Here is an 11,956-nt window from a genome sequence, read left to right as displayed (position 1 = left end):
CCAAGCCAAAAGCAGTCGGTTACCTCGTAATAGCCATGCAATTATTGCACCAGTGGGCACATCTTGCTTGTCAGGGTAGTATCATAGTATGTAGGACTCACCACTGGGTAAGTCTGTAAACTTCTGTAAACTTTTCTATAGCACTGTAAAAACTAGACAGGTTCCAGGTCAATTCCAATCTGACTTCTTTTTGTGTTCATCAGTAGGGTCCTACCTTTTAGCTATGGTGAGCAACTAAATACAATGATAATGAGTTATTTGGGGTCCCTCTGGGTCCTTTCTGACCAGTAACTCATATAGGGAGGTATCCCATAAACAACACTGAGATTTTCATGTAAAAAACCCTGTATTCTGGGAGAACATTGTCTACTCATTGAAGATACCACTGTTCGAACTCCTTTTAAAACTATTTTTAAATAACCATACAAAGCATAAGGCCTTTTCATACATTCTTGGTTGTGTTTAATGCCCACACACCACAACCCTCATTCCTGCTTAACCATGTTCTAACAACACTCCCCCCACACACACTTCTGTATCACACTTGTTCTGTGTTTAGCCCCTTAAGACCTCCCAGCTCCTATATGGCTGTTTCTAGTTTCTGACCTCAAATAAAACACACACATCTAGAATTTTGAAGCTAGGATCTACACAGGAGAGAGTCATATTGTGCTCTGGGCCTGGGTTACCTCAGTATCCTTTTATTCAGTTTCGTCCATTTGCCAGAAAAATATCAGGATTTCCTTTTCTTAACATCTACATAAACTGCCATCGTGTGTCTAGGATAATTCCATTTCCTAGTTGATGTCAGTAGAGTAGAAGGAACCCCTGTGGTAGGCTATAAAATCCTTTGGGTATATGCCCAGAAGTGGTACAACTAGGTCTTACAATAGTTATAATTTTAGCCTTTGGAGACACCTCCATGTGGATTTCCATAGTGGCTGCACCAATTTACATTTCCACCAACCGTGGATAACGATTCCCCTTCCCTGATACACTTCTTAGCATTTATAGGCCTAGTGATAGCCATTCTGACATAAGATAGAACATCAATTTTAATTTTCTTTGATGCCTAGCCACTCTTACAACATAGATGTTGCAAAATCATTGTATTTTACTGAGTTACAGATGTCCTCCTAATGCCTACTGTAAGAACAAGCTATTTTAACTTAGTTGTGTCTCTGTTCAGGCCTCATCCTTGGATCTTCTTTAGCCTCACTATTCATAGTATTTTTAACTTTCCCATACTCCCAGTATTGTAAATTCTTTCCATGTTAAATACAAAAGAAGTAGGAAGAGGGAGGCTTCACAATAAACCTGTTCAGGCGTTTTGACCAAAGCAATTAGAAAATGTTGATGTTACATCTTTCTAACTCTTCTGTAAAATAGTGTTTAAATAAGACTTTCAAAATTTCTGAGGATTTGCTAAAGATGAACATGAGAAAGGGTAAAAAATGTTACCTTTCCCATCTCAGGACTTAAAAAATGCTGGCTTATGTAAAGCTAAGAAAAATTTGACAGACAGCAGCTTTGCGTTTGTCACCTCTTCCCAGCGACTTGCTAGACCCTCGAGCTCCAACAGCAACTACAAAAGAAACCCACCTAGAATTTGAGAAAACCGAGGGAAGGTAACGACAGGGGTGTATGAGTCTCCTGCAGCAAAGACAGAGGTTGGCCACTAGAGCATAGCACTGAGCAAGGGACACAGGGCCTGTGGGGCGTGGTGGCAGCCTGTGTTGTCTTCCCTATGGAGATGAGGGCGCCAGTGCCCCACCTACCTCCCCAGGCTGATGCTGGAACTGCCCTCCTTTCCTGCACAGTGTGGAGAGGAGACTGCTGCCCGGCCACCGTGCTCAGCCCTTGACCCCTCTGGGAGGTAAAGCCCTTGCCTACTTGGAGATATCTTTTCCTTGGGGCTTCTGGAAAAAACTTTGAGCAGCACTCTATAGCCTTGGAGACCTCTGTCAGGGTCAGGTTTGAGTTGGTCGGTGGCAACTTCCCTCTCTCTCCTCCAAAGAACTCTAGAGTGCGCCAGCACTTTGGAAAATACTAATATTTCACACGACCCCAGATTGGCTCATACCAATTACACACATACACACACACACACACACACACACACGCCTCCTGCCGCCCCCCCACCCCCTCCCACCCCCGTCTCTTCTCATTCTATTTTCTACTCCGGAGTCCAAAGATGTGGGAAGAGGCTAATAAAGAAGAGACTAAGACTCTCCAGTAAGTAGTCTGTGGTTCTAAGATTTCATATGCTATGATTTTATGACTAAGGTGAATAATTACGACGCATTGCTAAATGTTTATCTTTTGGGAAGTACTGGCGTTATGCTTATAAACAGTGCTCGAAGTATCGGAACAGTTTCCTGGCACCGTCTGTGTGCATGTTGACTCAGTTCAAGCAGTGGTGTGCACGGCCTGCCTGTGGCATTCTGTCTTCAGAAACTTGATGTCTGTGGTGTTGAGGAGCCTCGGAAATTGTGTTCTAAAAACACAAATTTTAGGGGGAGAAAAATAGGAGTGAAGGAAATACAAAAAAATGTTAGTACAGTTACCTCTTGCTTTGATTGTGTAGCTTTAAACCAGTAAGCATAACTAGCATTTAAGATACCAGCACAAGTACTGTTTTTCCTTAATTTTAATTTATCTTTGTTTCCCCTCCCCCCTCTCTGTGTGTGTGTGTGTGTGTGTGTGTGTGTGTGTATCTAAATAGCTCAGCCTGGCCTCCAACTCACTGTGTTGGTTTTAACTCTACCCACTTGCCTACACCTTCCAGAACTGGGGTTACAAGTGTGTGACACCACACCAGTTTAAATGGCGGTACTACGGATAAAATCAGGATTTCACGCATGCTGGCCAAGCACTTTACCTACTGAACTACATCCTCAGTCCCAGGAATTATCATATATACATATAATTATATATATATATATAATCAATGGTGCTTCAGTGCACAGATTTCCTCAAGACATCCCATCACTTCATTACCTATTATTTCTTGCATATTTAATATAAATATATACACTAGCTTATATTCACATTAAATTAAGCTCCAGATATGGGTAAATGAACTTGTGCTCAATTATGTTTCTTTTCCGTTTTTTCACATCTTCATGTGCTGCAGTTCTTTCCTGGAATCTGTAGACAACCTCTTTAAAAGATGCTTTTGAAGAAACTGCATTTCAGACACTAACTGAAGCACTTCTCAGTTTGCATGCATGAGCTGCAAATGTGCCAAATGCATTCACCTCTCTGGCAACTAATAACACTAACAAAGATTACTGTGTGGGTCCGGTTATGGTGGCATACTCCTATAGACTGGCTGGTGGCCAGCCAGTTCATCTCTTCATCCCAGTATGGTTTCAAAAAAAAAGAAAAAAAAAGAAAAAGAAACAAGAAAAACACATCAGCTTTCCCTTTCTACTTACACACTTGCTGGATGCAACACTTCATTCTGTTCACCAAAGTGGGAGCTATCTCTCTACAAATCCTCCAATGGCTCCCAACAGGGCTCTTACTATCTGGTCTGCTCCTGACACTGTCTGCCTGGAGTTGGTGCATAGGCTATGCTAATCAGCTTTCTGCCACTGTAACATGTATCTGAGATAACATATAAAGAGAAAGATTTGGACCCACAGTTTTGAAAGTTTTATTCCCTGAAGTTGGCCAGATTAGATTCGGAGTCTCTGACTGAGCAAATGAGCCAGGCTCCCATGACCTCCTTTCTCCATTCTGATTAACTTGCTAGATTGCCCTACAGGTATCAGACAAGGGGCTCAGAGCTGCCTCAGCACCACTTGCATGAGCTTGGAAGGAACTCTTTCCTCAGTCCAGCTTTGAATGACTAATTTCCAGCTGACCCTTGCCATGAGAGGCCCTGAGCAGGAGGCCTGGTTAAGCTGTACTCCTAACTCACAGACACCGAGAAATAATCAGTGTTTGTTACAGTAAGCCACCAATCAGGGAACAATTTGCTAGAATTAAGCAAACACTATGATAATCATGTCAGGTAACACACATGTGGTGAGCACTATGTCACAGTGGATAAGGGAAATGCTATATATTATTTCTTCTTCTAACAGATTCACTGAAAACACCAGCATATCAAAGATTCCACAGAGTTGTACATTGGAAGAAACATTAACTCTGATCAATTTCCCAATGGATTTCATCACAGATTCTGCTTGGGAGGAAACACCTGCTAATATCTTATAGAACTACTCTTTGGACAATTACAAAATGTTAGAACAAGAAAACAAATCATTTGGGAGGCAGAAGTAGGAGAACTATAAGTTCGAGGCTAGCCTGAGTTACATAGTGAGATGCAGTCTTCAAAAGGGAAAGAAATTATGCATTAAAAGAGTAGAGACTGCAGACCCATCATCTCTCCTTGGTTGAAAAGCTACTTAGGAAAACTGACATTGTATTGGACTTTTGAGACTGGGTCTCTTGTATACCAGGCTGGCCTTGAACTCACTATGCAGTGGAGAGTGACCATGAACGTCTCAACATTCTCTTCTAAGACCCCAAATACTGTAATTACAGGTATGTAATTACAGGCATATACTACAGCACATGATACTATTGTACTGAAGTACTTCATGCATATTTCTTGTATAGCAGGCAAACACTCTATCAACTGAGCTATGTTCCCAGCCCCAAACTGACATTTGAGATAACAAAAATAATTTTGTGTAAACTTGAACAACACACACACACACACACACACACACACAGAGAGAGAGAGAGAGAGAGAGAGAGAGAGAGAGAGAGAGAGAGAGAGATACCCAGCAGTTGGTTGGCTCATTATGTAACTCAGTAATCCCTCAGCACAGAGGCTAACAACAATTTTGAGAAACTTATTAAGTACAAATCTCTTACGTAGGCTCCTGGGGTAATTTTACACAACAACAGTCAGATATCTTCTAACACTAGGGCTTTGCTTTGATTTAATGATTCAGAAGGAGATATTTAATTTTCCACCTTGCCATGAGGTTTTTAATCTGAACAACACATTATTAAGCTGTTTGTCAAGACACACTACCACCTTGCATAGCTGCACATCTTCAAATGTGGCGTTCATCGTGTCATGCTATCCTGTAACCCTTCCAAAAATTGCAGCTAAGACTGTCCATGTCTTTGAAATACCATCTTTTAAATGTGCCTTTCTTGTTGGATTGGACAGCAAGGAGGCAGTACATATGCAAATGTTTGACTTTGGGATTCTTCTGGCCCCAGATGTATCTTCAGCTGCTTGCCCACTTGGAGTTGATAGCACTCAAGGGGCTGCTAGTCAGCTAGAATAGCATCGACATGTGGAGATTTAACGTATGCTTTACTTTCTCTAGTAATGGACACAATAAAGCAATCAGAGTTGCTGATGTGAATTTTGCTTCATTTATTTAGCGCGCGCGTACACGTGCGCGTGTGTGTGTTTGTGTGTGTGTGTGTGTGTGTGAGAGAGAGAGAGACAGAGACAGAGACAGAGAGACAGAGAGAAGGAGAGGAGAGGAAAAAGAGAGAGGGAGAGAGGGAAAGGGAGATGGGGGGGGGAGAGAGAAAGAATACACGTGTGTTCTAGCAATGAGTTCCTGAGACAAAACTCAGGTTGTTAGGTGTGACTCTGAGTATCTTTCCGGATAGGCCAGCTCACCGCTCTGAAATGGCTGTCATCTATGCCAGTGACTATGGATATGGTTGGCCGTGATGAATATGATAGCAGGTTTTAAAAAACAGCCCCAAAAATTCATGGTTCTTAACAAGAGAGAATAAGGAGTTGTCAGGAAAGTTGCAGTTTACTGAGACAGTCCAAATGCAGTAGAAGAACTGTAAAATCTGCCACAGAAGGAACAATGATCTGGAGTTAGAAACATCACTGCAACCTAAACAAGAATCCCTTCTCAGGACATCATAGACACAATTTGCAAAGGGTGCAGCTATTGATTAATGCAATGCATTGTCAATTAGTTGAGTGTTTCTGAGTATTTTTCTTTTTTTTTTACTCTGTAGTAGCTTTTTTTTTTCTTTTACTGAATCAGGTATATTGCCCTGTAAATTGTGAGAATAATACCAGGAATAAAAAAATTAAGAAATTATTAACTTTTCAATATTTGTGTAGTTCAGGTTTTGGTTTTTTGTTTGTTTTCCTTTCTTTCTTTCTTTTACATTTTAGTACATATATTTTAACAAAAATGAAGTTTTGAAGGTGTTTCCTTGTGAGTTAACAAGTGAAGATCATTGTTAATTACTCTTGTATGAATTTTGCTAAAGTTAACCAGAAAGAAACACCTACTGACTTGCAATTTAAGGGGAATCGATTTCCCCATATTCAAAACCATGATGAATGGCCACTGATGTATGGAGAGAATTGATATTTAGATGTTTGCACTGTGTGTTTTAGGAGATTAAAATTGGGTAATAAAAACTAGCATATTTGTGCATTTAATGGCATTAAGATTGGCTTCAAATGAAAAAGATCTCAAAAGACAGGGTCTTGCTATGTAGCTAGTTTGTCTGGCTTGTGCTTGTCAGAGATCCTCCTGCCTCAGCTTCTTGAGTGCTGGTATTGTGGGGTATTCACTGGAGTAGACTACTTGGATCTGAGTTTAAACCAACTAAAAGTCTTTATTAGCCAGCCAGTAATTACATCGGGTATTTGTGATCACTGGTTGTAGCTTTTAAGAACAAAACAAAACAAAACAAACAAAAAAAAAAACCATGTCCCAGATTGACATACTTCAGTCAGTTAACAAGAACAGTTATCCACTGGTTGGCAGTGGTGGTGCATTTTTTTAATCCCAGTGCTGGGGAGACAGAGGCAAGTAGATCTCTGTGAGTATGAGGCCAGCCTGGTCTAAAGAGTGAATTCCTGGGATAAGCAGAGAAAACAAACAAACAAACAAACAAACCAAAAAACAGCCCCTCCCCAAAATAAAAAACAGAAACAAAACTGTTAACCAGAAGCAGAACTATAGAAGTCAAAAAACAAGGTTAGTACATTTATGGATGTTCTCATAAATTATGGAGTTTGATGGATTAGGCCTTTGTCTTCATTTTTGGCAGGTGGCCTGTCTACGTGTTGAGTTTTACAGACTGAATGGGTCTTCCATTATGAAGTCACTTGTGCTAAGACCTGGGGCCTGTTTCACTGGGAAAGATGTGCAACCACTTCCAGATTCACCCATTGTTCTTAATGTGTCACTGAGAGTATGCTGAGGTTATAGATCAGTTTGAAAGAATTAATTGCCTCAGTCCGCTGAGTCCTGTAATCATAAAGAGGCACACCTCTTCATTTACTTAGGGTTTTAGATTACTTAGGACTAAAGAATGTTTTTCAATAAAGTGTTACAGTCTTTTTCATGACATTTGTGCTCACATTTTTTCACAGTACTTAATAGTTTTTGATGTTATTGTAACAGTATCACGTTACAGACTTCTCATTCAAAATGAAGAATTAAAAAAATACAACCATAGGGCTCTGTGTATTATGAAGTGAACTCACCTGGATTCCTATTTCTAGAACAGTCTCAGCTCCTAGAATCACCTGTAATGCCCTCTCCCAAATATTACTCTCTCCTTTCTGCAGAGGAAACTGTCTTGATTCTTAACACCATCGTGGCCAAACTGTATTATTCTGTTCCTAGCTTCTTCTGTCATTAGGGCATGTGTGTGATTCACCCATGGTTGTATGTGTCCTTCATCCCGCGATATACAGTATTCTGTTACATGGATATAAGATATGTATATCCATCCAACTGTTGATAGATGCTTGGATAAGTCCCACTCCAGGCAATTCAAGTGTTTTCATAAACAAATAGTTTTGATGTTTTAATTCATACATGTACTTTTTCTGATAGGGCAATTATATATATGTATTTGTTCAACTTCAATAACTAATGCCAAACAGCCATCTAAAATACATTTCCACCAGCTTCATCTGAGTTCCTGAAGCCGACCTACAGCTGGCTCTCTCAGTCTGTGCTGTGTAATGAACCACCCCAATTGTCAGCAGCATGAAACAATAATCATTTACTTTCCACAATGTTATAAGTTCTAGCCTCTTCTGTGTAGTTCTGATACACAGAGGTGCTCCTTGGTGTCTGTGCATACTTACACACACACATATAATAAATAGATATACATAGAAATACATAGAAAAAGAATTTCTTTTTACTTGCTAAATGTGAGGGTCTACCCAGTATTACCCTAAATCTTTGTTTTCATGGATTCTCATGGTCATATGCTCTGTTTGATTTTTGTCCAAAGGCTGTTACTTGAGACTCTATTTATTGCCTGCTGGAAACTGTAGTAGATAGTCCATTCCCAAACTAAGCAGATCTTTCATGTCGGTGCTGGCTACCTCTCTGGACTTTATTATATGTAACTAAAGAAGTTAAACCATCAGCAGTTTGTATATTCTGCTTGGAGCCTCTCTGGGTATCCTATATGTTCACTGTTACATGCGTGTCAGTCATATGTTCACTGTTACACATGTGTCAGTCATAGCAACACAGGCAACAGCTTCATTCAACTTTTCAGTGCTCATAACACAATTCTCCTTCTAATCCTGTCTTAGTAATTCACCTGCTACTTTTCTCTATCACCCTGGACCCAGCGCCAACGCTGTGAATACACTTCCAGGTATATTGGTTTTTGTTAATTCTGAATAACAAACTACCAAAAAAAAAGGGGGCTTGAGCCCCCTTGAGGGGGCTGGAGAGATGGCTCAGCAGTTGATAACACTGACTACACTTCCAGAGATCCTGAGTTCAATTCCCAGCAACCACACAGTGGCTCACAAGCATCCATTAAAAGGATCCGATGCCCTCTTCTGTTGTGTCTGAAGACAGCTACAGTGTACTCATATATTAAATAAATAAATAAATAAATAAATAAATAAATATTTTTAAAGTGTGCTCAGAACAAAAGTAATATATTGTCCTGACTCAGGTAGTCAGCTGGGTGACTTAGGAGGCTGTCCTGCTTCATGTGTCACTGGCTGGAGTCACTTTTTCCCTTCAGTCTAAGTGCCACCTTTGTCATAAATCCAGTGCTGACACACATGAGTCTGTTTCTGGACTTGTTAAATTCTGTTCTTTATTTTTTTGTTCTTGGGCAAATATCTCGTAGGCTTATCTATCCTGACTTTAGAATAAACAAACCTTGCACATGTGCAGTTAAGTCATGACTGTTCTTTTCCAAGTTGTCCTTTGCTGTTCTAGATACATTTTTTTTAACACAGTTTGGATTTTAATTGAGATTACACTGAATATTAGAGTGATTTTGGAGAGCTGACATCTTTACAAATACATGTTTCTTTTTATATCTCTTAACATTTTTTCTTGGTACAGTTTTTAGTATCCTATGTGGAATGCGTGTCCCTCATATTTCAATTGCATTTGAAATGCTGTTTTAAAAACATTTGTAAGGAGCTAGAGAGATGGCCCAGTGGTTAAGAGCACTGGCTGCTCTTTCAGAGGACCCAGGTTCAATTCCCTGCAGCTTATAAGTGTTTGTAGGTCCAGCTCTAGGGAACCTGGCATCCTTACCCAGTCACACATTCAGCCAAAACATCAGTGCACATAAAATGAAAATGATCCATTAAATTTTTAAATGTTTGTGAGCGAATAGAAATAAAATTGATTTTTCCATATTGACCTTGTATGAACCAGCCTTGCTAGTCTTATTTCTTTAAATTTGTCAAGTTATCTGTGGATTCTTTAGCATAAAAATGTCAATAATGACAATTTTATTTCTTTCCTTAACATTATTTAACATTTTTCATGTTATTTGTTTATCATACTACAAAGAACACTCAGAACAATATCAAATAAAGACGCTAATTGTAATTGGAGGAAAGGGTCAACTTTGCTGTTCAATTCAATGCTTGCCACACATTTTAAAAACACATTCCTGTTTGGATTAGGAGATTCCACTATTGCTACTTTTCTAAAGTTAGTGTGTGTGTCATGACTAAGTGTTAAAGCTTATAAAATATACTTTTTGTGTCTACCAAAATTATTACATAACTTTTCTTCTCTGCTTAGTTTACGATGATAAGCACATTGATTTTACACTGTCAAATTATATTTGACATATTGTAGTACATACCATAGTTAGTGCAGTGCGTCTGACATAATGTCAGATTTACATTTCCAAGAACTAATTTGTAGCTGAGTGTAGGAGGAGCTAAGGTGGGAGGAGTAAAGAGAGGAAGAGGTAAAGGAAGACGGGGAGCTAGAGAGGGCAGAGATTGTAGGAGGATGGAGAGCCACGCAGGTATGGAGAGTAGCCACAGGTAACAACTTATATTTAGGTTAGCTAATTGGGAAACAACTCTAATTGTATGGGCATATTGTTATTAAGCATTACTAAATATATAAAACCTTTGATTAATATTTAAGCATTAGAGTCTCATTTTCCTACCGGGCCTGCATGAATGGAGGGATGGTCTGGGCAATGCCCAGCCTTGCGGAAACAGCGTGGAAGATTGGCAGAGCCATCTCCCATGCTAGTATCTCATGGGTGGCAGGGCTGGTGTTTCTGGCTGGCTGTTTCTAGCTGCATCATGCATGTGGCCTCTGTCTTTGGAACATGGTGTCTGAGCTAGGCAGAGCTGCCGCAGGTTAGATAGTGGGCTTGACTATCTGCCATTTTAAATAATTACTTCAACAGCTGAGTATGTAATTCAGCCAGTTGAGTACTTGTCTAGTATGCCTGCACCATTCTGGAACTCAATCCTCAGTACCACATAAACCCTGAGTAGGGGCACAGCCGTATAGTCTCATCACTTAGGCAAGCCATCAGCAAGACAGTCATCCTCAAAAGTCATCCTCAGCTAAATAGTAAGTTAGAGGCCAGCCTATGATATAGGACTTTGGGAAGAGAAGGAGGAGGAGGAGGAGGAAGAGGAGGAGGAGGAAGAGGAGGAGGAGGAGGAGGAGGAAAAAAGAAGAAAAGGAAGAGGAAGAGGAAGAAGGAGAGGAGGGGGAGAAGAAGGGAGAATATGAATAAAAATAAGAAGGAGAAGGAGAAGGAGAAAAGGAGAAGGAGAAGGAAGGAGGAGGAAGAAAAGAAGAAAAGGAAGAGGAAGAAGGAGAGGAGGAGGAGAAGGGAGAAGAAGAAGGAGGAGGAGGAGGAGAAGGAGAAGAAGAAGCAGAAGAAGAAGAAGAAGGAGAAGAAGAAGAAGAAGAAGAAGAAGAAGAAGAAGAAGAAGAAGAAGAAGAAGAAGACAACAAGAAGAAACATCTAATTTAGTAGTTTTAGATGGTTTCTGTGTCTCTACATATGGTAGTAAACTTTTAGTATTCCTCTTATTTGGAAGTTCTTATTAAGACTTGGTATGAAAGTTTTATTTTAGAGTCATCACCCTTTCCTCCCTTCTCTGAGAGATCTCATGTAAGCTGAGTGTTACTTATTCCTTAAATCTTTGGTTGATCTTAGAAATTGATTATAAGAACAAGCTGCCATGATTACATTAATCTATTCCAAGTTATGTATCATAATCAACAGCTCCCAGCACGGAGTTATTAGTGACCAAAAGACGGAAATCCATTTTCTCTCTTATACCATGGGGGAAACCAAAACAAAATGGTAGTCAAAAGATGTTTTATATACAGAGCAAACACAGTTTTATACAAAGAAAAAAAAAGGAATGTTATTATAGTAAAGTCATTATTACTGGCTGCCTTTGCAAAGGTGTGCCACGGTGTGGTTGTAGGTTGGAATTTGTTGTCGTCTTCTACCTTGTTGAGTCAGGACTGTCTTTACTGTTTCTGCTGCTGTACTGCATACACTAGGCTGGCTGACACTTGAGTCTTTGGCTCATTTTCCTATTTCTGCTTCTGAAATAACTATAGGAGTGCTGAAGTTACAGATGTGGGCCCCAATGCCTGACTTTTTACATAGGTTTAGAGCCTGGAACTCTGGTCATCGGGACTGTGCA

General features: G+C 39.9%; 1 protein-coding gene across 1 annotated transcript in view; it reads left to right on the top strand.

Annotated features, from left to right (window-relative positions):
- The first annotated feature begins 1,747 nt into the window (after positions 1-1,747).
- Ect2l (epithelial cell transforming 2 like) overlaps positions 1,748-11,956 on the top strand; it is a 76,050-nt gene continuing 65,841 nt past the window's right edge. Inside the window, exon 1 of the mRNA XM_028779247.1 lies at positions 1,748-1,876. The gene's annotated coding sequence lies outside the window, so the exon portion shown is untranslated. The remainder of the gene's footprint in view (positions 1,877-11,956) is intronic.

Source organism: Grammomys surdaster, unplaced genomic scaffold (genome assembly GCF_004785775.1).
Source record: "Grammomys surdaster isolate TR1022 unplaced genomic scaffold, NIH_TR_1.0 348, whole genome shotgun sequence".
NCBI lineage: Eukaryota > Metazoa > Chordata > Mammalia > Rodentia > Muridae > Grammomys > Grammomys surdaster.
This window is presented reverse-complemented; position numbering and strand designations above follow the sequence as displayed.